Genomic DNA, 25,590 nt, shown 5'->3' on the forward strand with positions numbered 1-25,590 from the left:
AGAGATGCTGAATAGGCCTCATAAAGTCCATCAGTAATCCCTGTCTCTACGGGAATCATAACTTCAACAATTTACAATGGAGCTGCTGCAATTCAAGCTACTCCCAAGGTCACTGGGAAGGGAAGTCTGGTCTGGAAGGACTCCCTTCGACGTATCACTTGGTAGGCAAATCAAAATGCTTTTGCTCTCCTGATATCCATAAACACTTTTAAGAATATGTCATGTATTTAAATATATAAAACATATAGCTTTAATAAGAAAATATGTTGATAAGTCAATATGCAGCCTCATATCTATAGTAACTGATAAAAGAACATCTCCTATGCACCACAGTTTGTCAAATCCTGTGCAATTTAAATCTTTATACATTTTTCAGGGCTACTGGGAAAACGCATCGTTCCTCTTCTTTTTACAGCTTTTTCATCAAAGACGAAACAAAGATCTAATAAACAGAACACACTAAAGATTGTTTTCTTTTTCATTGACAGGGCATTTAAGTACGACTTGACGAGCTCAACCCACAAATAATTTCAACAAGATTACGAAATAAAACTCCATAGACATTTCTCGAAAGACTACACTTGCTCATACTCTACTATCTAAGGTAAGGCTGTAAAACTATCAGCTTACCAAGGTGAGTAATGAAATGTCTGACTAATCATCTATATTTTGCTTAAGTATCATTCAAATAGAACAAGGTAAGTCAAAACGCAGCATCGTCCTCACAGTAGTACCACGAACATTTGCTGAGAACAAAAGGAAAATGCTAATGTTTACTTGCTATGTGCATAAAGCTATCAAAATTAGAACATGAAGGAAAACAGTCTATGGTCACAAATGTGTATAAATAGTGTAATCTCTGCTCCCACTGACAGTTGCCATCCATGCCAACGCCACATGCCACTTCCTTTTATCTGCCACCATTCTGTGTTTGAAGAGACGTCCAAGCATCAAGGCATGAAGGACCTGCACTCCCACCACCAGAGGCAAAGGTAACAAAGTGGATGTCAGCATCTCCCTAGACAAACAGGAAGAATGTCAAGGACCCGGTTTTTACAACATAGTAATCTGGGTTCTTTTTCATTCGGAGATTCTATTGTTTTTTCCACTGCCATCTGTAACAAAACAGGGAAATGAGGTTTTAAAAAATCAATGTTAAATGTAAACAAATCATGTGGGCCCCACTTGGCTCCACAGTGTGTTACGTTTACTTTACAGATGTAACCTTTCCAGGCATTGGTCAATCCTGGTGTGATAAATAAAATTATCTTTAAAATTGGAGTATGACGTCACCACAAATGGTAGGATGGAAACAAAGATATAGCCAGTGCCCCTTTATCCAGAATGACAGGAAACTGGATAATTGAAGAGTCTCATAAGGTAAGAATTACTGTACATAAATTACCACTTTTCCCAGAAATAAGAGTAAAAATGGAATGTGTTTAAACTATAGTAAGTACAAGTTAACCCATTTGGTTCTCAGCAGTAACTATGCCATGCTAGTAATTCTGAACACCAATTCAGGCTGCTAGATACAAGGCTGAATCAAAGCTAGCTTTCTAATTTGACCTGAAAGTCACTGACTTCAACAAATTTCTGCCCTATGAATACATCATTATTATTTGTCCTTCTTATAGAGGTGTATAAGTGCACATTTTTTATAATTCCAATAATTTGAGCTTCTTAAATATTTAAGAGAAAGAGAGGAGTGCAAATCACTAGGCTAATCCTCACATAAGAATAACAGAGAAAAAGGCACATGTTTTTTCTACATTACTTCTAATTACTAATCATATAGTATAAGTCTCATGGCTTAAAATATTTTAAAATTCTGGTTGAAGTTGCAAAAATTTATTTAAGCTGTATACCCTTGTCTCCTACACTTGCTTTTATACTGTAGCAAGAATAAACCTGCTAATCTGAAAGACTGAATTTGGAGCATAATAAATCTGAATACAAAATATCCTGGAAATACTTTATCCTGCTTTCGGATACTGATCAGGAAACAGCCTATGCTGTTTAAATCCAAAGATCAATCCTACCTTTATTTTGTGCATAGTAAAGTTTCCAATTCTGTATTCAGCATGGAATTTGATTTGAACCAAAAGCTCTCTGCTCATCTGAAATTTTACTAGCCTCCTAAGGAGGAAAGGCATCTTCTGTTTTCGTTGTCTTTGAAGGGTCTATAGCTTCCCAGGAATGCAGGCATTTTATAATACAGAGGAGCCCAGCTAATTCTAGGAGGAAGGAGGCTTTTGCCCAAAGAGATTCAGGTACCCGAAGCATCCCTGCCCACCAGGCATCACAGGCATGAACGTGGGGAAGATTCAGAGGCTGTAGTACCTCCCCAGATCCCTTCCTATCCCCTTGCCTAGCATTCACCGTCTTCTGATTGCTGTGCTGTGTGCAGCTGAACCTATGACTTTCGGAGGCTCACCCTCGTTTACTGGAGTTACCTCGCCGGCAAGTGCCTGGTAGGTTAGGTCTCCACATACACAAAATACGAGGTCTACCTTAGTCAGTGATTGATTCCTAGGAGGGTACAAAATCCCCACACCTTTGCCTCCAGATATGACAATCTCTGAAATATAATTCATACTCCAGCGCGCCCTATGGGATCAGGCTGAGTCTGGAGCTACACCTGAAATCACAGGAAGATTGCTGGGCTTCTTCTTCATCCCTTCACTTGCCTCTCCTGGGAGCCCTCTTTTATAAACCACTTGCACCTGAATCCTTAATTATAAGTTCCCTTTTGGAGAGAGCTTGATCTACGACAGAGGCGTAGCTCAGTATTCAATAGTCACAATCACAGTATCTCACTTCAGGCAAATAAGTATACAAGACAGAAAGTAGATGCAGAAATAGGAGATTTGGGGCAGGTGACGTTCAGGTCAGGATCTGGGGCTGAAAGGCAGCATCAGGGAATTCTAATGGCTACTATCAAACAGGATTGATATTCAGGGGCAGACCTCAATTCTTCTGGAGGAGAATGGGACGTTGGCAAGTTATAAGAATAGGGACATGGGAAGAAGAACTGACACAGATATCTAGTTATAAAAAGTGTGCCAAATATTTTAACTTTTTCATGCCTTGTTTTGTCCTTCCACCTGGAATACCTACTTCCCATCTCCCCACACTGCCTTCTGTTGAATCTTAAAATTTGGAATAGTCTTTGAAAACACAGCCCTGATGTTTCCTCCTCTATGAAGCCTTTCCAGTGCCCATAACACAGACATAATCTCTCTCTTCCCTCTGCCATCTCTATAACGGGCACATAACTGGGTGCAATTATCATCCAATATTATTGTTAATGTTTGATTTTTATCCCTTTATAGATTGTGACATGTCTTATTCATCATTTTATCCCCAGAAACTGTCATGAGGTTGAAAAGCACCTATCATGAATTGACAGGAACAACGCAGAATCCCGATGACATGACTGGGGAAAAACACAGAAGCACAGGGGAGCTGCTTAAATAGATCCCGGCAGAGCTGGGCTGGCAAGTCGGATCAACGCAAGTAGTTGAGAACCACAAGGCACACCGAGGGGATGGGGGAAGGTGGTAACTATTGTGGGGCAAAGAACCAGACCGAGCTGCAGAAGCATTTGTTTCTAGGTTCATGCATTTCATACTCCCAAACTGATGAGTTGCATAAATATCTTACTGTGTTCTCCTACACAAGAAAGATCAAATGTCTCTCATATTTTAAAAACTAAACATTAGGATCCTATCAGGTAAACAATTATCTTTTATTTTCTTTCCTTGTCTTCTACAATCTGGTGTTATTATGATTGTTTGATGGTTGAAGAAATGAAGTTTAAATCCTATTTGTCACCCAGTTCTACTAAAGAATTTATTAAAGAAGCACATTCCAATTACCAACTTAAATGATGATGTTAAATTGTCTCTGCATTTTGTTCAGGACATCTTTCCCCTATAACTTTAGAAAGTATAGTACAGGGAACTCTACTCAATACTCTGTAATAACCTGTATGGGAAAAGAAGCTAAAAATGTATGTATATATATATATATATATGTATATGTATAACTAAATCACTTTGCTGTACACCTGAAACTTAACACAGTAATCAAATATACTCCTATATAAAAAAAATTAGTCCTAAAAAAACAGAAAATAGATGGATGTTTGTGTTCAGAATCCTATCAGTGTTTTGGTATCTCAGTTCATATGATTATGACCAGTTTATCAACTTACTATAAAAAGTAAACCCCACTGAACTGCACTTAATCAAGTCCCTGGTTCAACAAGTGTGGAAACAAACATGATTATAGTTCACTCAGATTTCTGTTTTACAAACTCACTGCCGTTAGGAAGGATGGTACTGTAAGACTACAACAGCTAATTTTACGGTATAACCGTCAATTTGAATAACAGACTTAGGTTTCTTTTTCTCGCTGTCACGATTCCTCTTCCTAGCATTGCAACTTCTCAAGATTAAATGGAGTAAGACAAGCATTGTTACAACACACAGACTCTGACCCTCACTGACTCCAGAATGGTCCATCTTGAAGTATTTGTAGCTTGAAGTGCATCCTGAGAGAACAGCACTGTCCATCTGTGCTTTAGCCCATTACACACATTGCTCGCAGCCGAAAGGGGGCCCTGCTAGCTTTCTTCCTGAATAGGTTCCATCCTCTCTTTCATATTTGGAAAGTGCCAGTGAATTGGAATCTTCCAGTGGTGCTACCCTCAGCTCACCCCTAACACTCAAACCATGTCCAAACTTGTCAATCCTTCTCTCCTGAGTGTCCCAGTATTCTGTCTTCCTCTCCTCCACCACAGTGAATTCACTAGTTCAGTGTTTTACTGTCCTTATTTGAAGCTATTACCATAAGCTTCTTACCGGATTTCCTCCCTGCAGCCTACTCCTGATACAGCCACCAAACTTATCTTTCTAAAATACACCAACTATGTATCCTGTTATATCCACTGGAAAACTTTCAGTGCTCCATTATTGCTTTTGTCCGAGTAAGCATGTTGCCACCTTTCGTGGTAGTTTAAGCTATTACTTTCCCTGAGTGCTATTCACACAGTAGACCACCTGCCAGCTAATCTCTAAGACAGCAAGCATTTCCTTCCACCCCTCTTTGGCTTTATCTACTCCCACAACCTAGAATACTTTTTCTCCCAATCAGATTCCTATTCATCCCTCAATGCCCTCCTAAATGCCATCTTCTCCGTGAAATACTTTCCTTTGAGTTTTCTAATCAGAATTCATTACACATTTCATGGGCATCCTAAATTGTAAGAACTGTGTCTTGCTTGTCCAAGACTGAAAACAATATCTAGCCCATAAAGCATGTTCAATTAATGTTTCTTTAAAGAGTTTTCTGAATCTTCTGTCGTGGAAAATGACAAGATCCAACTCTCAGTCTCCAGTCTGATCCTCTGTAATTCTAAACTTTAAACCATTGCTAGAATTACTTAACTAAGACTTGAATGAGTCTGTCATTCCAATTATTATATAATAACTTTCTGTCATTCATCCAAGTCAGTCAATAAATGTTCTTGGAGGACCTAGGATATGACAGGCACTGGGAATAAAAGTATAAGCACAGTGCACATCATCCCTGTCTCCCTGGAGAGGACAGTCCAGAGCAAGGCCCAGTTAAAACACATACACTTGCACACACAAAGTACAAGTTATCCCAACCACTAAGAAGAAAGTGCAGGACGTACGAGAGAGAACAAGAGATCTGAACCTATCTTACTTGTCTTTTTTGTTTTTTGGGGGTTTTTTTGGCGGTACGCGGGCCTCTCACTGTTGTGGCCTCTCCCGTTGCGGCCTCTCCCGTTGCGGAGCACAGGCTCCAGACGCGCAGGCTCAGCGGCCATGGCTCACGGGCCCAGCCGCTCCACGGCATGTGGGATCTTCCCGGACCGGGGCACGAACCCGTGTCCCCTGCATCGGCAGGCTGACTCACAACCACTGCGCCACCGGGGAAGCCCCTTACTTGTCTTTTAATTGCCAACAACTGAAAAATTACCAGAGTTACCCCCAAAGCTTCTAAGTATATTGAACTGCAAGTGTATTTTTCCTGCTTTGCTGTTACATAACATCAAACAGATATCGGGGAAACTGTCAAGAGGTGAATTCACCTTACTCAGTTTATCTTTTTAGTTCATCAGAGGTGAAAAGTTTTCAACACTGCTCTTATGGATACAGATAAATACATCTTCCATGCAAAAAGTCCTATATTTACGTGAATCCCAAATTTAAATTTAATTATATGTGGGAAAATGGTGGAAGTGTGAAAAGGGTAGGACAGAGATAAGTGAGGAGAAGCTAGAAACAAAATAATAAAAATGAGAGGGCGGAAATATAAGTAAAATTATAAAGAGAAGAAAATTGGAGTGGACATACAGAAAAGTTTTCTTTTTTCTACTTATCTACACACACATTAAAATCTTTACTCAGAACCTGGCATTTTTCCCTGTTGCTCTGTCAACACTGAAGAGCTAAATTGAATTTCACATTATGAAATTGTTAAAACAGACATGATTCTTTTTACTTTTTTTAGAGTTAGAGATACCATAACCATGCCTTAGCTTTTTTTTTTTAAAGACCAGATAAATATTTGTGTTTTACCAAAAACTTTTGTGGGCCTTATAATCACTATTGGAACTATTCACGTCCACTGTGTAGTGTGAAAGGAGCCACAGATAATACAGAAACAAACGAATGTGTCTGTGTTCTAATAAAACTTTATTTACAAAAAAAGACATCCAACCTATGAGCTGTAATTTGCCAGCCCCTACCTTAGAGTAAAACGTACTATTCAATATACACACATACATCTATGCAAAGTGCCATGTGTATCTTTGGGTTATATAATGTGTCTTTCATACGGATAAGAGTATATATTATTCTAGGGTTCAGTCTGCATTAAATTATCTATACAATATGAAGCATATTTTAAATAGATTGTAATTTTCATCCTTCACTTTTTATGAGATAGTATCTGATTCATATATATATATTTTATATATATATACTAAACTTTGCTTTTTATGATCCTTAATTTTTGGTAATCAATGATCCTTTTTATAATTATTCTTCATAATAATACTGTCTTAATGCAAATAGCAAGTTTGATATACTTGTGCGTATATGTGTGTTATTTAATCACTTCCCCCCGCTGTAATATAACTCTGTAACTTTAACTATGAATGTTATTCTATAGAAACAGGTCCAGCCAACTAATCCTTCAAATTTACTATTGTCGTCATTGAGACTTATGCCTTATAGGTAAGCCAATATCAATCTTTTTTCCTATAGAAATGTACCACTGGGTAGTAATTGATGTCGCCTTCCTAGGAGACAATGCACACATTTCCAGGAGAGTTACTTTAATAGAAAATGTTTTATACCTTTTTTTCCAGATAGAAGATTTTAAGAGGAAACATGCATATTACTGTCTGAAGAAGGGCAATGACTGGCCCATTATCTTAGGTCCTATCAGTTTTCCCAGTTGAGAGTACTATCAGAACCCAGAAGATGATCCCTTTGCTTTCTTTTTGCCCAGCTCAGTAGGCAGTTTTCATGACTGAGTTACCTTGGCCCTTGCACCGGTGTACATGGCAGAACTAGAGGCCAAGTAAAGGCACCTTAAAGACAGTAAAGATGACTGGATATTTACAGAATGAAAGTCAAAATTGTGTACCACAGAAAAGAGAGAGGGAGTTCTGTTTTCCCATTTACAGAAACGGGGACAAAGCCAAATTAATTTCTTCTAAAACTGAGGTTTGCGTTACATGGCCATTAAGTCTGAGCTCTCAGAAATGAAGTTGACAGCTAAATTACAGGCAAAAGTCACGGTTAAGTACTGATCTCATAGCCCTTACTCACCAGTCTATGTATGGAGCTATTTCTGTGTTTGAAGTGTTAATCTGATCCTGCCGGCTCTACCCAGATAGAACTCCAGGTGAAGCCTGAGAAATCAATGGAGGAATTGTGCACAGACAGGATCCAGGAAGGTAGGAAAGCAGGGTGGGGCTTAGGGCCCCTGCAAAGACAGCAGGCTTGAATTGGGTCTTTGATATTACATCAATTAAGCCTGACTAGCACACCAGGCAGCAACATTCTTGTCCTGAATTTGCAGATTGACGTATGTTTCCTCTAGCCACAAAGTGAAGGAACACAGGCAGCCTTTTCTTCAGTTATGGCAAATAACTGGTTGATCAAGTTAAATATATATATATTTATATAATATATATTTATAGATAATATATTTATGTATTATATATCTATACTATATATCTCTATATATTTATAGACATAATATACTTGCATATATTTATAGATATATAGAGATATATTATATATAAATATATATATATAAATTTTATATATACATATAAACATAAGAAATGGCCTGGCCCGGCAATCTCTAAGTTTAGCAATCATACTTAAAGGTAGTACCATTACGTCAGGTTTTAAATCTCCTTTCTGCCTGCATTCTTTAGCAAGAATACCAGATTTAGCAATGCCAGCTAAATTTGAATTTCAGTTAAATAATGAATAATGTTATAGACGTATACCCTCTGCAATAGTTGGGACATATATTCATCTTTGTCTGAAATTCAGATTTATTTGGGCATCTACATGTTATCTGGCAGCTCTAATTCTTAGTAAAGCATGCAAGATGGAAAGGTGTGACATTTCATATGGGAACGTTAATTATTGGATGGATAAATTGGCACTGAAGTGTTCCATGCTACGGTTCATTATAGATCAAATGAGATCAGTTTATTATTTCTTATATAGATGCACAAAATTAATTCAGAGTGATTGGGGAAGGCCAGTCTCAAATAGTAAAATATTTTAAAGTAAATGATACAATTTAAAGAGAGGAATCTTACAGAATGTAGTCACTCACCAGGAACTCAAAAGTATTTATTGAAAGAATTATGTGAGATAAATTGTTCATTATCATATATAGTTGGCACAGCTTTTAATTAATTCCAACTGAGACTGATAGAGTAGTAAGTTTATTCCCTTGAAGAAAACAGATAATTGTCATTTAAAGCCTCCTGAGGGTTAGACAGCAACACAGAAAGGAAGAAACAATAAAAGATTATTAGACAAAGATTAAAGGAGGGACTTCCCTGGTGGTCCAGTGGTAAAGAATCCGCCTCACAATGCAGGGGAGGGAGGTTCGATCCCTGGCCAGGAAACTAAGATCCCACATGCCGCGGAACAACTAAGCCCGTGCACCACAACTACTGAGCTTGCGCACCTCAACTAGAGAGCCTGTGTGTAGCAAACTACAGAGCCCACGGGCTCTGGAACCCACGTGCTTCACAGCTACAGAGCCCACGCACTCTGCAGCATATGCGCCACAACTAGAGAAAAGAAAACCCACACACCACAACTAGAGAGAAGCCCACACACTGCAACGAAAGATCCCACATGCCACAACTAAGACACAACGCAGCCAAAAATAAATAAATCTTAAAAAAAAAAAGATTAAAAGAAAAAACTCTCTTCTTGAAGTAAGCACAAGATAATAATAATAGCTAACACTTTATTGAACACTTACTATTGTTCATATTTGGGTTGCACATTTTGCCAAGCACTTTATATACATCAGCTCATTTTGTCTTTTAATCCTCACAGTATCTCTATGAGAAAAATACTCCTATGTTCTCCATTTTATAGACAAGAAAACTGGGGCTTAAGACGGATTAAGAAAAGTTACCCGGAAGCAGGTCAGAGTCCTTAATCCAGATTTCACTAATACCATAAAATGCCATGCTCCTAGCCATTACGTAATATCAACCCCAACAAGTAAAAGACCAATCTGACGTATATTTGAAAATAGAAAATAGGTTAGAATAACATAATAAGTAACCCAAGTTTGAAAGGCTCAGAAATCAGAAGATGTACTTACACAAGCATAGAAAATATAAATAAAGGAGACAAATTAAGAACCTGTCTGTCTGTTTTCTGACCTAAGTGGAGATGACTCTGACCATAGGGTGGCTAGAATCTTGTGCTAGGGAAGGAAAGGATGCTACTGTGTAGTTTATAAAAGCCCCCAGAGTGAATCAGATATAGCCTCCTAGTGGAGAACGACTGATTTGGACACATGCACTTTACTAATACATACAAGTGATTCATTAGGCTGCCATATGTTGGGAATATTAATTGAGACATAGGGTTGAATGTTCTAGGAATGGAATTGTTGTCGTTAATTACCCCTATGGAAATTGGCTTCCATACTGGGTAGCTACCAAGGACTCATAGGGCATGGATAGAGCACATGTTAGGAAAACATTATTTTGTAAAAATAGAATACTTTATTAAAGTTGCTAATAGCTTAATCAGCTGTACAGTGTCAGGAGAGAATAAAAATTCGAATATACATAAGGATCAACACAGGAAAGGAATAAGCATCTAAATGGAACAGTATACCTTTTATAAAGTGCTTACTTGCTTTGAAAGTAACACTTTCATGCCTTGCATGAGTTTTAGCTCCCAAGATTTAGGAAGTCACAGAATAGCACCCTTCCCTGTCACTCCTGGGTTCAGAACCATCTGAGAGGAAGGTACAGAGATCAGACAGATGGGTATTAAAATACGTTTATTATAATAAGTGTCTGATTGGAAGGAATGACTCATCTTAGATTTACAGCCATACAAGGCCTCCTCTACTTCACTCTTGAATTACTCAAGTGTCCCTAGCCAGCAACAAGCAGCTCTGGGCAATCATAGGCCTGATCTTGCAGGTTTATAACACGTAGGAGTAGAGAATTCATAACTTCCTGCGGGCGAGCTGCATCCAAAAGTGAAAGAGAGGAGAAGGTATAGAGTGGCACATTCTAAGCAGTTTTTCCAAACTCAATAAACAAGCCACTCCTCTTGCCTGGGGACAGTGAGTGAAGGGCTGGGAAGAGGCCAGGAGTATCACTGGAGTTGCAAAAAATGGAGATCCTCCCAAAACACGGGACTTGGTCCGTCCTATTCAAGTTGAAGCCTCAGTTGCTGAAGTCCCTTAGCAAATCCTAAGAGACTCAAAGATACTGGATACTTTCGAATCAAGATTTTGTACTATTTGAACTTTGCAGTAAAAATAACTATAACAGGAACATTTACTTAATGCTTATCATATGCCAGGCCCTGTTCTAAACCCTTTACATATACAAATTCATTTAATCCTTCCAATTATCCTATGAGGGAGATTCAACTGTGATCCACATTTTACAGCTGGGAAAACAGGCACATAGCAGTTAAAAATAATCCTCCGTACTTTTGCTGGTGGTCCTTTTATTGTAAGTCTCCTTACCTTCCACCTGTGCTAGAGACACAGGAAATTTTAGCATACTTTTCTGTATTTTCTCTTTAGGCAATAAGGCTTCGTTTGGTTCCTGTCATCAAATGCTGCACCCTACATAGAACTGGATAAGCCTTAGACTTCTTTAAATCAAGCAACTTCTTTCCCTGGTCCTTGTATCCACCTTCCCACAAATGCTCCAACTGCTAAAACTTCCTCAACAGAGAGGCTGTATATCTGCCTTCTTTCTGATCTTTTCTCTATTCACCGATCTAACTTTTCTAGATTTCTTCTTCTCCTCCTCAGGCATCTACTCAGGTCATCTGCAAATTTCTCAGGTGAACCGTGACCCCCAGAAAACCCATCAGGGAATATGAAGCCAGCACTTCTCTGTCTACTAGGCATGACGCCAATCCCACTGTATTTAAAATTAGAGCCCACTTACTTGCAAGGTACTCCACCTGTGTCCTTCCAGTGGGCTTGAGTCTCTAAATGTACACATTTTAAAAATCTAAGTGAGCCAAATGTAAAATAGATAGCTAGTGGGAAGCAGCCACATAGCACAGGGAGATCAGCTCGGTGCTTTGTGACCACCTAGAGGGGTGGGATAGGGAGGGTGGGAGGGAGGGAGACGCAAGAGGGAAGAGATATGGGGATGTATGTATACATATAACTGATTCACTTTTTATACAGCAAAAACTAACACAACAGTGTAAAGCAATTATACTCCAATAAAGATGTTAAAAAAAAAAAATCTAAGTGTACTTGCTTCCTGAATTTCTTTTCTCTCTGTCTCACCTTGATTTGTTCAGGCCTCTGTTATTTGAACTTTGTTTGCTATCTGCTGTCCCTACTCTATTAAGAAGTTTCTGATACCATCTTTGGTCTTTAGTTCTTCCTTCTCGGTTTGGCCCACGCCTATCTGCAGACTGGAAACCTAATCTTTCCCTCTAGACCAGTGTCTTTTAAACTGTAGTCCTCAAATTACCAGCAGGCATGACCAGTTTTTTTTAAATGTAGAATATAATTAAATGAAATATAACGAGGTATATATGTATATATATACTACTATGTATATAATGTAGTATAACAGACTAGAATTCTCATGATAATTGTAAGTATTTGGGGTGACTTTTTTTCTAGGTGTGTGTGTGTATTAGAGACCACAAGGTCAGGGCTGGGTGAGACGTATGCTGGCCCAGGGAGGCCTCCTTCGGGCAGAGAAGCACAGCTGTATGATGAGGAAACAGCAGGAGGCCCAGGGCAATATTCTTTTTTCCCATTGGAAGGAAATGGCTATCACTGATGATACATGTTCCAAACTAGAGTTGAGGGCATGGGGCCAAGCTACTGAGATGTAAAGATATTGTATCACAGAAGAAGAAATGTGAGTCCCAATGACCTCTAACTTCATGTAAAATGATTTAGGTCATGTGTTAGAAGCCTTGAATAGAAGTTGGGCATTTTGAAACATTCTGGGACAATTAACCTCCAAACTACTAGCAATTCAAGAAGGCTGAATTTTTAAAGGCCTTGCTGAATGACAGTAAATGTTCATTTGAAGTTCATACAGAGTGACTTAGCGTAGCTATGTTATCCCTCATCAGCGCTAGCAACCACAGAAAAAGAACCGAGAAAGTGGTAGCTCAAGATTGGCCACAAGAGGACATGGCAAAAAAGGCCGGGGTGTGGGTGAGGGACTCCAGCAGGTTGGATGACAACTACCATTATGGAAAGCCTGCTCAGTGCCAGGGGGAAGGGCACTGGAAAACTGCCCACCAGGTACAGGCTGTGTATGTGTCCGTAACGAGAAGAAAGAGGGGGTCCTAGGAAGATAAGCTGCATCACTTCTTGAGACCGATATACTTATTACCTATGAATAAATAGGATGGCTGAGGCAAATCAGTTAGGTGGAGGTTTGGGTATCCTTACTTACATTTCTGAGCTCTGGTCTTTCCAAAATAAACTGACTATTTAATACCAATTTAGGTGCTGGAGGAAGATGGGGGCTTGGAAGTGGGATGTAAGTCTGAAACACAGAATCCTCTTCCTTCTTTCCACAGTGGTTCTTGAATCTACTTTCCGCTATTTTACAACAGCCTTAATTGATTAATACGTCTTTTGAATATATTCAAAGTAGAATTGATTAAATCCTGAAAATCGTCTTGAAATTTTAAAAAAATCAGCTTATTCATTATTGTTGTTCCAATTATCTATTGTTGTGTAAAAAATACCAAAACTTAGTGACCTAAAATAAAGTAATTAATTTTGTTCCCAAATATGCAGTTTAGGCAGGGCTCAGTGATGGCCTCTTGACTCTGATCTACTCAGCCTCAGCTGGGGTGGCTCCAAGGTTGGGGTCTAGAATCATCTAGATATTGGTTCAGTCCCATGTTTGTCAGTTAGTGCTGGCTGTTGACTGGGACCTCAGCTGGGATTGCCTACCAGAATATCTAACGTGGCCTCTCCATGTGGCCTGGGCTTCCTGACAACATGGTGGTGGGATTCTTAGGGCAAGCATTCCAAAAGAGAGTGAGCCAGATGGAAGATGTATCACTTTTTATGACTAAGCCTGAGAAGCATCATTTCCCCTGCATTTTATTCACGGGGGCAGTCATGAAGGTCCACCCAAGTTCAAGAGAGAAGAGAAGAGAAACAGACATGCCGCATTCTTTTCGTCTATGCAGTCACAAAGGCCTGTCAAGTTTCAAAGGGAAAGGAAATAGACTCTTCTTCTTGATGGGGGAATGACAAAGGGCAAAGTGCTGGTCCTGGGAATAATGCTTTGGCCATTTTTGGAAAATACAGTTCGCCACATTTAGCAAACTTCTTTTCAAAAATAAAAAGGTATAAAAAGTAAGGTCCAATTTCATTTAGTTACAGAGAAAAGAAAGTCGAAAAGCTTTCTCAGATGGAAGCAGAGAGGTAGGTATTGGTACCTTTCTTCTGCCAACCACAGATTTCCTGAGGTGTTGCGTCAATGGGAATTTTATCCCAGCAGTCAAAGGCATGATTTGACCCTAGCATTTTTATAGGTGCGTCTTAGAGAAGAATCTGATGATATAAGTAAACTGCTCTTCTGCCTGAAGCTTATTTTAGAAATAAGGAATGGATGAATCACTAAATAGCTTATGGTTATGTTTTTATTGATTTATGATTCACCATGTGTGCCTATCTTTCAGGCAAAAATAATGTCTTTCCATGTAAGTGATTTGTTTTATTAGACCTCATGGGGGAAAGAGTTCTTTGCTCTATGTTTTACTCTGACAAGGTAATGGCTCTTGTCCTGCTCTTGAGAAGTGACTAAGATGCTCACTTGGGAAGATGCGTTAACTTTTCAAGCTACAGAAATGCCATTTATGAAATGATGTGTACTGGGCACTATTATCTAAAAGAGTTAATGCATATGGAATTTACTGCTAAGACCCAGGCCTCCCAGTATACACAGGGTGTCACAAAAGAGAAATCATGGATCCATTCTGGGAAGTTGTGCTTAAGATCAGGAAAATGGGTCAGATGACCTCCAAAGTGCCTAAGCATTTCTGTCCACTGTCAGAAGTATAGGATGACTCCCTACATCTTACGGTTTTTCACTTTTTTTTTTTTTGGCCACACCGCACAGCATGCAGGATCTTAGTTCCCCGACCAGGGATCGAACCCGCACGCCTGCAGTGGAAGCGCAGAGTCTTAACCACTGGACCCCCAGGGAAGTCCAGTTTTGAACTTTTATTCACATAATTTCTTCCCTGCTGAAAGAATCCTACTTCCAACCCAACCATCATCACTTCCACCAAAGGCCTCTCTATGCTTCGCCCACATTAGAATTACCGTAAGTCTATCAGAATGCGCTCAACCTCCATGCTTCGCCCACATTAGAATTACCGTAAGTCTATCAGAATGCGCTCAACCACAGACTTACTGATTTCTTAATTTGATATAGTACTTTATATATTCTTTTTTTTTTTTAGCACTTGACACTCTAGGTTAAATTATTCTTTATTTTCCTTTCCCATTGGAGACATTGATAATCTTTGTTCCTCTGGTATCCAGAATAAGCCCTGTCAGATAGAACTGGGCTTTCTAACACTGAATTCATGTCAGAATCCCCAAGGCACTTGTAGAAAATACCAACCCCTGAAACTCGCCCCAGACCAGTTAAATCAGAATCTTGTGGGTGGTGTGGGGATCAGGCATCATGGCATCAGGAAGTTTTAAAAAACTTTCCTGGGTAATCCTGTGGTCAGACAAGGTGGAGAAACACCAACATAGAGGATACCCAATGGTGTTTTCCTGAATGAGGTTTGTCTATTGAGTACGAAGCTCCCATTAGAGATCCTTAAGGTATCCACCTTCTACAAAATGTAAGAATCCTAGTTGATGTGCTCGATAAGTACTTTCCTTTTCCCCCAGCTAAAATAAAGTAGGAGCTAGATATATAAATGTATTTCAAGCCATTCTACACGAAGGGTTTTACATGAAAATTACTTCTTTCCTAGAGGACAAAAGTTTAGATAACAATTTAACCTGATACAGAAAAAGAAAGATTCTCCAAATGTTATCATGGGCAATGTGTGGTTAATTATAAAATAGAATAATCTAGGCCATGGTTTTCAAACTGTGTTCAGTGGAAATGTTTAAGCCAAATTCCATGACTTGTATACAGCTGACCCTTGAACGATGCAGGATTGAATCATGTGGGTCCACTTATAGGAAGATATATTTCAACAGTAAACACTACAATACTACAGGGTCCATGGTTGGTTGAATCCATGGATGTGGAGGGAACCACGGAGGCCAGCTATAAATTATACATGGATTAATCCCCCCATGTTGTTCAAGGGTCAACTTGTATTTTTATATAGCACAAATATGCCATATATACTGTAAGTTAACATATTGGTGATTACCAACATATTAAGATGTGTTGGTGGTTAAAATTACTTTTGTGGTACTTCTGCCATAAATACGCATGTACACATACATACACACACACATGGAAATCAGACCTGCTTAGGTCTTCTCACATAAAACTACAGGACAGGGGCTTCCCCGGTGGCGCAATGGTTAAGAATCCGCCTGCCAATGCAGGAGACACGGGTTCCAGCCCTGGTCCGGGAAGGTCCCACATGCCGCGGAGCAACTAAGCCTGTGCGCCACAACTACTAAGCCTGCGCTCTAGAGCCTGCGAGCCACAACTACTGAGCCCACACGCCGCAACTACGGAAGCCCTCACACCTAGAGCCTGTGCTCCGCACCAAGAGAAGCCACCGCAATGAGAAGCCCGTGCACCGCAAGAGTAGCCCCTGCTCGCCACTAGACAAAGCCCACACACAGCAACAAAGACCCAACGCAGCCAAAATTAAATAAATCATAAACAAATTTATAAAAAAAAAATTGGAGCTAGTTGAGGTTCTTTCAAACCTATCAGACTGCAAGTGTAACGTTTGCCACTTGCACGTTTTGTAATCACTACACCTCAAAACCTCAGACTTGTGTGCAGGAGGGATTGTGGAAGTCTTCTCTCCTTGGCATATTTTCTGAGGATGTCAACTCTTAGGGATCCTAGTTCACTTAGTTAGTGAACCCCTAAATAAGTAGGCTAATAATTAGGAAAAATAATATTAACGTGTTAATGGTCTGCAGCTACTTCAACCCAAAATAATTCTCCTGTCCTTTCAAGGGACAGGAGGGGAAGGCGAAGCAGGAGCTGAATTTAGTATTTTTGTTACCCGTTAGAAATAAGGTTTGGCATCAAAATGTCTCAAGTTTGGCTTGACTCTGAGGGCTATTAGGTTTTTTTTGTTTTGTTTTGTTTTGTTTGCGGTACGCGGGCCTCTCACCGCTGCGGCCTCTCCCATTGCGGAGCACAGGCTCCGGACGCGCAGGCTCAGCGGCCATGGCTCACGGGCCCAGCCGCTCCGCGGCAATGTGGGATCTTCCCAGACCCGGGCACAAACCCGTGTCCCCTGCATCAGCAGGCGGACTCCGAACCACTGCGCCACCAGGGAAGCCCTGGCTATGAGGTTTAAATGCTTTTTTTTTACCGAGAACCTGGGGAGCTTTCTAGTTCAGCATAGAGGGCTATTCTGCAAGGCTCCTGAAAACATCACTGGCAATTTTAGGGAATCAGGAAGACGGTACTTACCAGAAGCTGCCTCCCCGTGTAGCAGGTAGAATGAAAGGAATACTGCCGAAAGCCCCTTGGGGGAATTGGTGGAAAAATCCTGTCCCCCTTCTAAAAAAAAAAAAGAGCATGCTGGAGTAACAGATGATTTTAGGAGGATGAGACAAATGAACTGCAGGATTTGGTTGTGCTTCCCAGAAGATTAGGCAGTAGAACTGCCGCCCAGGGGCTCCTTCTCTGCCCTTTGTTGGCGCAGCGGAACTGCGAACTCGAAATACCTGCGCCATTCCTGCTGGGCTACGTGACTACGTAGAAGGCGTAGGACGCTGAGCGCGTGATCTAACCTCTCATTGCCTCTACTCCTTATCTGGAAACAGAACGTTCTCCATAGGTATGTTGAGAGGGTTAAATGAATTAATACTCATAAAATACATAGAACAGAGCCTGGCACAAGTAAGTCCTCAATTAATTTCAGCTACTTAAGAAAACTTCGAGAATATTTGTTCAAAACAGTTCCAAATTCATATCTAGCCAGGAATGCCAACCAGCCTCTATGCTTATGTAGCCTTGTCTTTGGTATTCTACCATTGCCACTTCTATTGTATTTTACACTTTTAGATTTGAAAGAAAAAGTAACTATAAATAAATTGTTTAGGTCACAAATCTGGAAATTAAATTTTTCCTCTTCTTGGAGGAGGTCAGCCAATTGTGGTTAAAATCATGTCAAAAACATTTCTTCTTGAGAATACATTCCTCCCCCTCAACTTTTCTTTTTGGAAAACACAGACCTGAATGAGCTGTTGAATTCTCTGCAGTACTGATTTGAAAGTCTCAACTCTTATCAGTAATTCTGCCGGTAGAATTCTTTACTATACACGTGTCCCTTTACGACTGCCACTGGAGCCTAGCGCCGTAGGATGAGAAGCAAGCGTCTCTCACTTTGGGGATCTGTGTCTTTGGTTTCTCAGTAACAAAGAAGATACCCAACACTAATGTCCCTTCCATTTGTAACATTATGACAGCAAAGCCGTGACAGCTATAAAGTTGCTCAGTGATGTAAAATTGAAAAACACTTGCAAAAATTGGCAAGATCAGCTACTCTCAGCAGTCATTTTGCAAAAGTTGAAAATACGTCTACAAAGCAAGATTATGTCTCTTGCTTTAAAGAACGTAATTTGTTTATTTTTCCATTACTTAGAAGGATCCTCAAAAGCAAAATGAAATCAGTATTTGGGATTTCATTGGATATTTTATTTACTAAATAAAATATAACACTATTGCCTTCCAGGTATTGTGTTATGTGCTAAATATAGCACAGGGAACAAACCAGCCATGAATCCTACCTTCACGGAACTTAATCTAAGCATGTAGTTTCAGACTTAGGGTGCATTAGAATTACTCAGGAAGCCTGTTCAAAATGTAGTTCTCAGAACTTGGATTCTGATTCAGATCATCTGGGAGAAACCCTGAAATCTGCAGTTTTCACAGGAGCCCCATGTGATGGTGATGCAGATGACCCAAGAACCACGCACTGAAAACTGGAGCAGGAGATGATCCAGGCAAACCTTATTAAGAAAATAAGTGTTTGTGATGAACATTTTTACGGTAGTAATTTATGATGAAGGGACCCACAAGGTGTGTCAGGCTTCCATATCATCTTGCAAGCACAGACAAAGTATATCTGCAAATGGGAAAAAAAGAGTCCATTTTACAGGGAAATTTTGCATAAGACGCAAGCTTTGTCGTTATTCAGGCTCTTCCGGGTGTCCCATCTTCCAGCTGTGACCAAGTCTCTCAGGACTCTCAATACGTGTTCAGCCTCTTTCCCAAGCCCCTCTGACACTCATCCAGCTGTTCAGAGAACAAGCCAACTGAATCAACACAAGCTATATTTACCACAAGTGAAAGACTATCAATACTTGAGATAGCAGCAGGGAATTCTGACATCTGGTAGCACCAGATGATTAACAAAGGCATTTGGCAAATCAAAATAGGTGAGGCTTAGGAAAGACAGCTGCTTTGTGGGATCAGGATTAAACCAAGCTAGTGACAGGAAGAACGGTCTCAAGTAATAGCAGACTTGCCTGCCAATTTGCAAAACTTCTCCTTAATTCCCCGAGGTGTTATTCTTACAGATAACTAAATGAAGCAATTTGTATTACTGTATATTATTTTATCTAAATACATAACATGTAAAATTCAATATTCATTCGTAGATTATCTTTCTTTGCCTGAAGATTAAAACAGAGCCTTTCTTAGCAATACTGAGAAACTCTGAATGGCTTTTATCAGTCAGGTTTTTGTGGGAACTTTAGTCCACTCATCCTGTCGGGGCAGGTGCTATAAACAAATAATGTGCCCAATGGAGGTGTGATTTTTAGCAAGGTAAGGAAGGCAGCCTTCTCAATTTCTTAGTAAGACAGCCTGCTCAGTGATGAACCATCCTGAACCATTCTTCTAGGAAATAAAGAAATTCCCATATAATTCTCCCCTTTGGGTTAATATTGATATCTCTGTTTGAAATGCTGATACTTTCTACATGTGGGAGCTCAAGAAGCACAGAACAGGGAACAGATCTGGAGTTAAAGATCAAGGGAAAAAAAACTTGTGTGGCAAGAAGACAGAAAATTGGCATCACAGTCGTCATTACGCAAGTTTCAGAGACCCAGCTGATAGAGATGGGAGATTCAGGAGGAGGAAATTCAAAGCCTTTGCTGTATACCTGAAACTAACACAACACTGTACATCAACTATACCCCAATATAAAATAAAAATTCAATTAAAAAATAAAATGCAATAAGATAAAATAAAATAAGACATTGATCTGCAGAGAGACCAGACCTTCTCCAACTTTAATGTGCATGTGAATCACTGGTGGATCTCGTTTAACTGCTGATGCTGACTCAGCAGACCTGAGGCAGGCCTGAGATTCTACATTTCTAACCATCTTTCGGGTGATGCTTAAGCTGCTGAGGAGACAGGGGACCATACTGGCTCATGGGAAAAGGGTGGAAAAGGGATTCAGTGTTTACTGGCATGACCTTGGACGCTGTATCCTTAGGATCTGCCTGCTCTTCATTCTTGCATTTATTCATTCTTTCAGCGTTTCACTAAAATGCCCACAATGGGCTTCACTCGGTGCTTGGTGATGGGGGTATCAAAGGGAGGAAACAATCAACTCCTACATCCCTGCTTTTCCTGCCTTCCTCAGATTGAGCACACGGTGCTAGATGATTCACTCCTTAGGAGAATGAGGGAAGTATGACTGTGATGCCAGCCTCCCTGAAATCTTCTGAGCTGCTCAGGCATCTTACCTTTTCTCTCTGTGCCAATTACCAAGAATTCACTTCAGTGAGCTGCACTGAAACACATACATTTTTTTTAAAAAAAGCAGGTTAGAGCCATTAAATAATTATGAAACGATTTAGTAGAGCTTCAAGTACTTTCAGGATATTTAATACCCTTAAAGACAGTTTCAACCCTAGTTTTCCCATTACCCAAATCATTTCCTGGAAGACTGTTCATTACTAGAGGAGAATATTAAATCTTCTAATGCCACTAACATGGCAATAATGTGGAATGAATACATTATAAAACATTCTAATGTGTCAGATAATTTTAAAATACATGATATACAAGAGAGCCTATTTATTTTAAAGTTTGTCTCATCAGTGATGGTTCTTAACCAATTTACAGAGTTCAAACCTTCTTTCTTAGGTCTTGTCTACTTTCACTGCAGCTTTCCACCGTGGACTCTCTGCCGAAATTATTTTCAGGGTTATCACAATAGAAGAAATGGAAAGATCTGGAAAGGCATCTATAGTCGATCTCCTTGTGTGTTATCTAAGTTCCCTACTGTCCCAGTTGTCAGTTATTAGTAACAGGAATGACTACGTGCTAAATGCCGAAGTGTACCAGGCAGCAGACTAGATCTTGCTTGAAGCATTTGCCTGTTACCACCTGCAACAGTTCTGTCGAGTAGGTCTTATCCCACTTTCCCAGTAAACCAAGGCTTAGAGAGGTGAGGTTTACAGGAGCTAAGGAGCAAAAGGGACAGATCCAATCCAGGGGGACAAAACCCCTATGTCTCTCCTCCCACCCAAACACCAACACCTCGTGAAGTCTTCCATTAGTTCTCAAGGACACGAGTGATTTTCCTAAGTGTCCCAAAGCCATCCCAAAGAACCTGTAGTCTCTTTCTGTCATGTACAGAAATAGACAATGATATGCAAAATTAATTTGTTCATTTTAGTATTCAAATTCTTTGTATGTGATGGGGTTAAAATACAGCATCTTGGCATATTGAATATCGTAAGCTGAAAGGGTTTGAGAAAACAGCAGAAGCAGGAAAGTCACCAGAACTTTTCCCCTCAACCCATCCACCCCTTCTCCTCTGAAACAATCATAAACCCTCATGTGAGAGGTGCCCTCCCTATACGCAGAGGAAAGGAACATCCTTATCTCCAAAGATAAAGGAACACCAAGGAGAGCCCACGTAAACAGGTCTTGCTACGTTCCCCCACTTTACCATACGTACCTCACATTTCTTAACCTCTTATATTCCTCCATGACCTCCTGCGTTTCATCAAACCTAGCACAGAAATACCCAGATCCGTCTTTAGGTCTTCATTTCCTTACGAAGGCTCCTACGTCACATAAACCTTATATTAAATAAATGTATATGTTTTCCTCCTGTTCATCTGTCTTTGTCAGTTTAATTTTTAGACCCAGCCATAAACCGTAAGAGGGTCGAGGAAATCTTTTTCCTCTCCTGCATATGTTACTTATTCTTTCACTATTTGGTCTGTCAAATTCTCTCAAATGATCAAAGGTGCTTATTAAGCTCATTTGATCTAAAAATACATAAGCTTCTCAGCTCAGAGTTTTTTCTCTTCCTCTTGTTTTATGAGCTATTGCTTCCCCTCCCCCTGTTCTTTTTTTCTCCTTTTAAACATGTTATTATTTGCCTATTAAATACCTGGATCTAGCTATCTTGTCTTATCTATTAAATCATGATTCCCATTTCTTGGTATTTTTGCTCCACATTGGGAGGTTGCGCACCAATTTGATCTTCCAGATTATTAATTCAAGTCAGCAAGGTCCACTCTCTTTTCATTTTCTCTGTTGTTGTTTTTAAATCAAATATTCATTCAACAGCTATGAGCATCTGTAGTGGTCCTGGCACTAGTCTAGGCTCTTGAGACGTATGAAGGAATGAAATGAAACAGGTAACTCTTATCTTCTAAAATTTCTTTAAGGCAGTTTACCAGAAATGCTCACATAGAAATTCTTCCTGGTGACACCCGGACTCCCCTGTTCCACCTCCATCTAGAACATTCTGTAACTCCAAACACTCCTAGCCCTCAAAAGTGTAAACTTTAGGTTGAACCCTCCTCTGCAATTTGTGATTGCTTCTGGCCCATTTACCTGTGATCCTTCATATTGAAGAGCTATTTTCTGCCTTGGAGTTTACCATTGCTAGAAGGTTAATTTTATAGAACCAACTTATTTTGTTCTTGATTTTTGGCATTGTTGATATGTAGTTTATCAATACCCAGCTGACAGAACATATGGAATTAAGCATCCCATAGTATTATAATTTTTAAGACTTTTTGTGGTGGTTACTCACTGAACCATATCAGCAACAACTTCGTCTTATTCATCTCTGAATTTCTAGAACCAAACAACATGCCTGGCACAGGTGTTAAATAACTTTTTTGAATAAACAGTACAAAGGGCTGATTTCAACGTGTGTTTCTTATTGCTTTACATGATGATAAAATCACAGAATTGAAATGACAGACCAGACCCATGACTGAGAAGAGCCTGCTGAGATTTCACTTCAGAGAAATAAGAAGTAAACCATAGCAGACTTCCCTTCCGCATTATTAAGTGGAAAGTTGAAATAACTTCTTCCTACATGTTCCCCTATTATTAAAATTAGCATTTTATAAGATTTTTACCTGCTGTTCTTTGATTTTACATCAGGAAACAAATTGATGTCTTTTTCAATCTCTTAATTTCACTCTCTTAGAGCAGTGGCTTCTTGGACTGGAAGGTGCAGCTTCTCATCATACTTGGACTATTGTACTATTCTTTTGCTTTTCATAGATTGACACCTCTTATATACTTCCACAATATTAGCAAAATAGTATTAAAGTCAGTTTTTATTCATAGGTTTTTTTTGGGGGGGGGGGGTGAAGTAGGACCTACTAATTTGTACTTTGATTTTTGCTTTGTAGGCACTCAAAGATAAGAATGATTTTTTTTCCTTCCCCTAACACAAGAGCCAGTTCTCTTTGTTCCAAGTAGCATCTCAAAGAACATCCGCATGAGGGCTAGACAGGCGATATAACAGAACAATGTGGATGAGGTGTCCATGAGTGGTGAAATGGCCTGTCCTTTCCAAACAGGATAGCTGCTATTCAGCTGCAACTGCAGGAATACAGCCCAATTTCCACATTCCACATCTTGCAGTTTTCCATGAGAAGGCAGAAATATGTTTGTTTTAGCTTTTTTTAATTTCAGCTTTATTGAGGTATGATTTATATATAAAATAAGATATTTAAAATGTACATTATGGTGATTTGATGTATGCATACATTATGAAAGGATTCCCCCAACTAGTACACGTCCACCACCTCACATATTCTCATAGATTTATCTTTTTTTTTTTTTTTTGGTGAGAACATTTAAGTTCTACTCTCCTTGCAAATTTCAATTCTACAATACAGTGTTATCAACAGTAGTCACCATGTTTTTCATTAGATTCTGAGACCTATTCATCTTATAGCTGGAAGTTTGTACCCTTTTACCAAACTCCCCTCTCTTCCCCACCCCCAGCCCCTTTTCTACTTTTCTATTCACTATTTCTATGAGTTTGACTTTTCTTTTTTCAGATTCCACATGTATGTGATACCATGCAGTATTTGTCTTTGGTTTATTACACCTAGCGTAATGCCCTCAAGGAGGTCCATCCATGTTGTTACAAACGGCAGGATTTCCTTCGTTCTCATGGTTGAGTAATATGCCCCTGTTTACGAGATATATGTAGATATCTATATATATCTCACATCTTCTTTATCCATTTGTGCATTAGTGGACACTTAGGTTGTTTCTATATCTTGGCTATTGTGAACAATGCTGCAATGAACATGGGAATGCAGATGCCTCTTTGATATCCTATTTTCATTTTCTTTGAATGTATACCTAGAGGTGGGACATGGAGATTGCTGGATTATATATTTTTTTCTTTAGTACTGGTAAGTAACTCAATTTAACAACAACCTCCCCAGATACACTGGAAAAAACAAACAAACAAACAAACAAAAAAAACTCCCTGCAAACCAAACAAAATACATCAGCGGACTCAGTCTATCCACAGCGACCAGTTTGTGACATCCAGTTTAATGACTGTAATTTTCTTAATCCTGGAGGAACTAAAACTTCATCTTGTTTTGTTTTCCTGAAAAAGTTTTTTAAAAATGACCCTTATTCTTTAAGAGTTTAGAGACCTATACAGAGTATAATGGAATTGTCTCAGGATACAAGGATACAGAAACCGGAATTTGGAGGATTTAAGGGAAGAAAGTAGCCCAAATCCAGAAATGAGCTGTTCCCCCAGATGGAGAGACAAAGGGGAGGCAGGTTTCCAAATGGCAGAGCCCTTCTATTGGCCCTAGAAATGTATTATTTCCAGGAGATGACTGAGCTGACTGTATGGATAGATGGATGTCCATGAAACGGACACAAAGTGGAGCAACGTATCCTCAGGTGGACTGTGTGCACTTGACCACCAACATCGTCTCAGTGGTAACCACTGGACTTCAATCTAGAGGCCAGTTTCTAATTTTCTTCAGTTACAAAAGTGGAGGGACTTCTAGTTATTGTCTGGGTTCCCCTTATTCCCATGGTCATAGAATTTTTAGTGAGGCACATGGCCACCCAATCAATAACAAACACTACTAAGTTTCTGTGCAACTAGATGCGGCCCTGTGACCACCTTCTGGCCATTGAAGAATTGTGTGTACAACTTTAAGCTCGTCCCCATAAAAGAAGTTGGCCAGACCTTTCCTCTTCCTTTGCCTTAGTTGGAATATGGGCATTTTGATCAAGAATTGAAAACCTTGAGTTAAGAAAAGGAAATCAACAACTCCAAAGGCAAT

This window comes from Leucopleurus acutus, assembly GCF_964270905.1.
Source record: "Leucopleurus acutus genome assembly, chromosome: 4".
In the NCBI taxonomy this organism is placed as follows: Eukaryota; Metazoa; Chordata; class Mammalia; order Artiodactyla; family Delphinidae; genus Leucopleurus; species Leucopleurus acutus.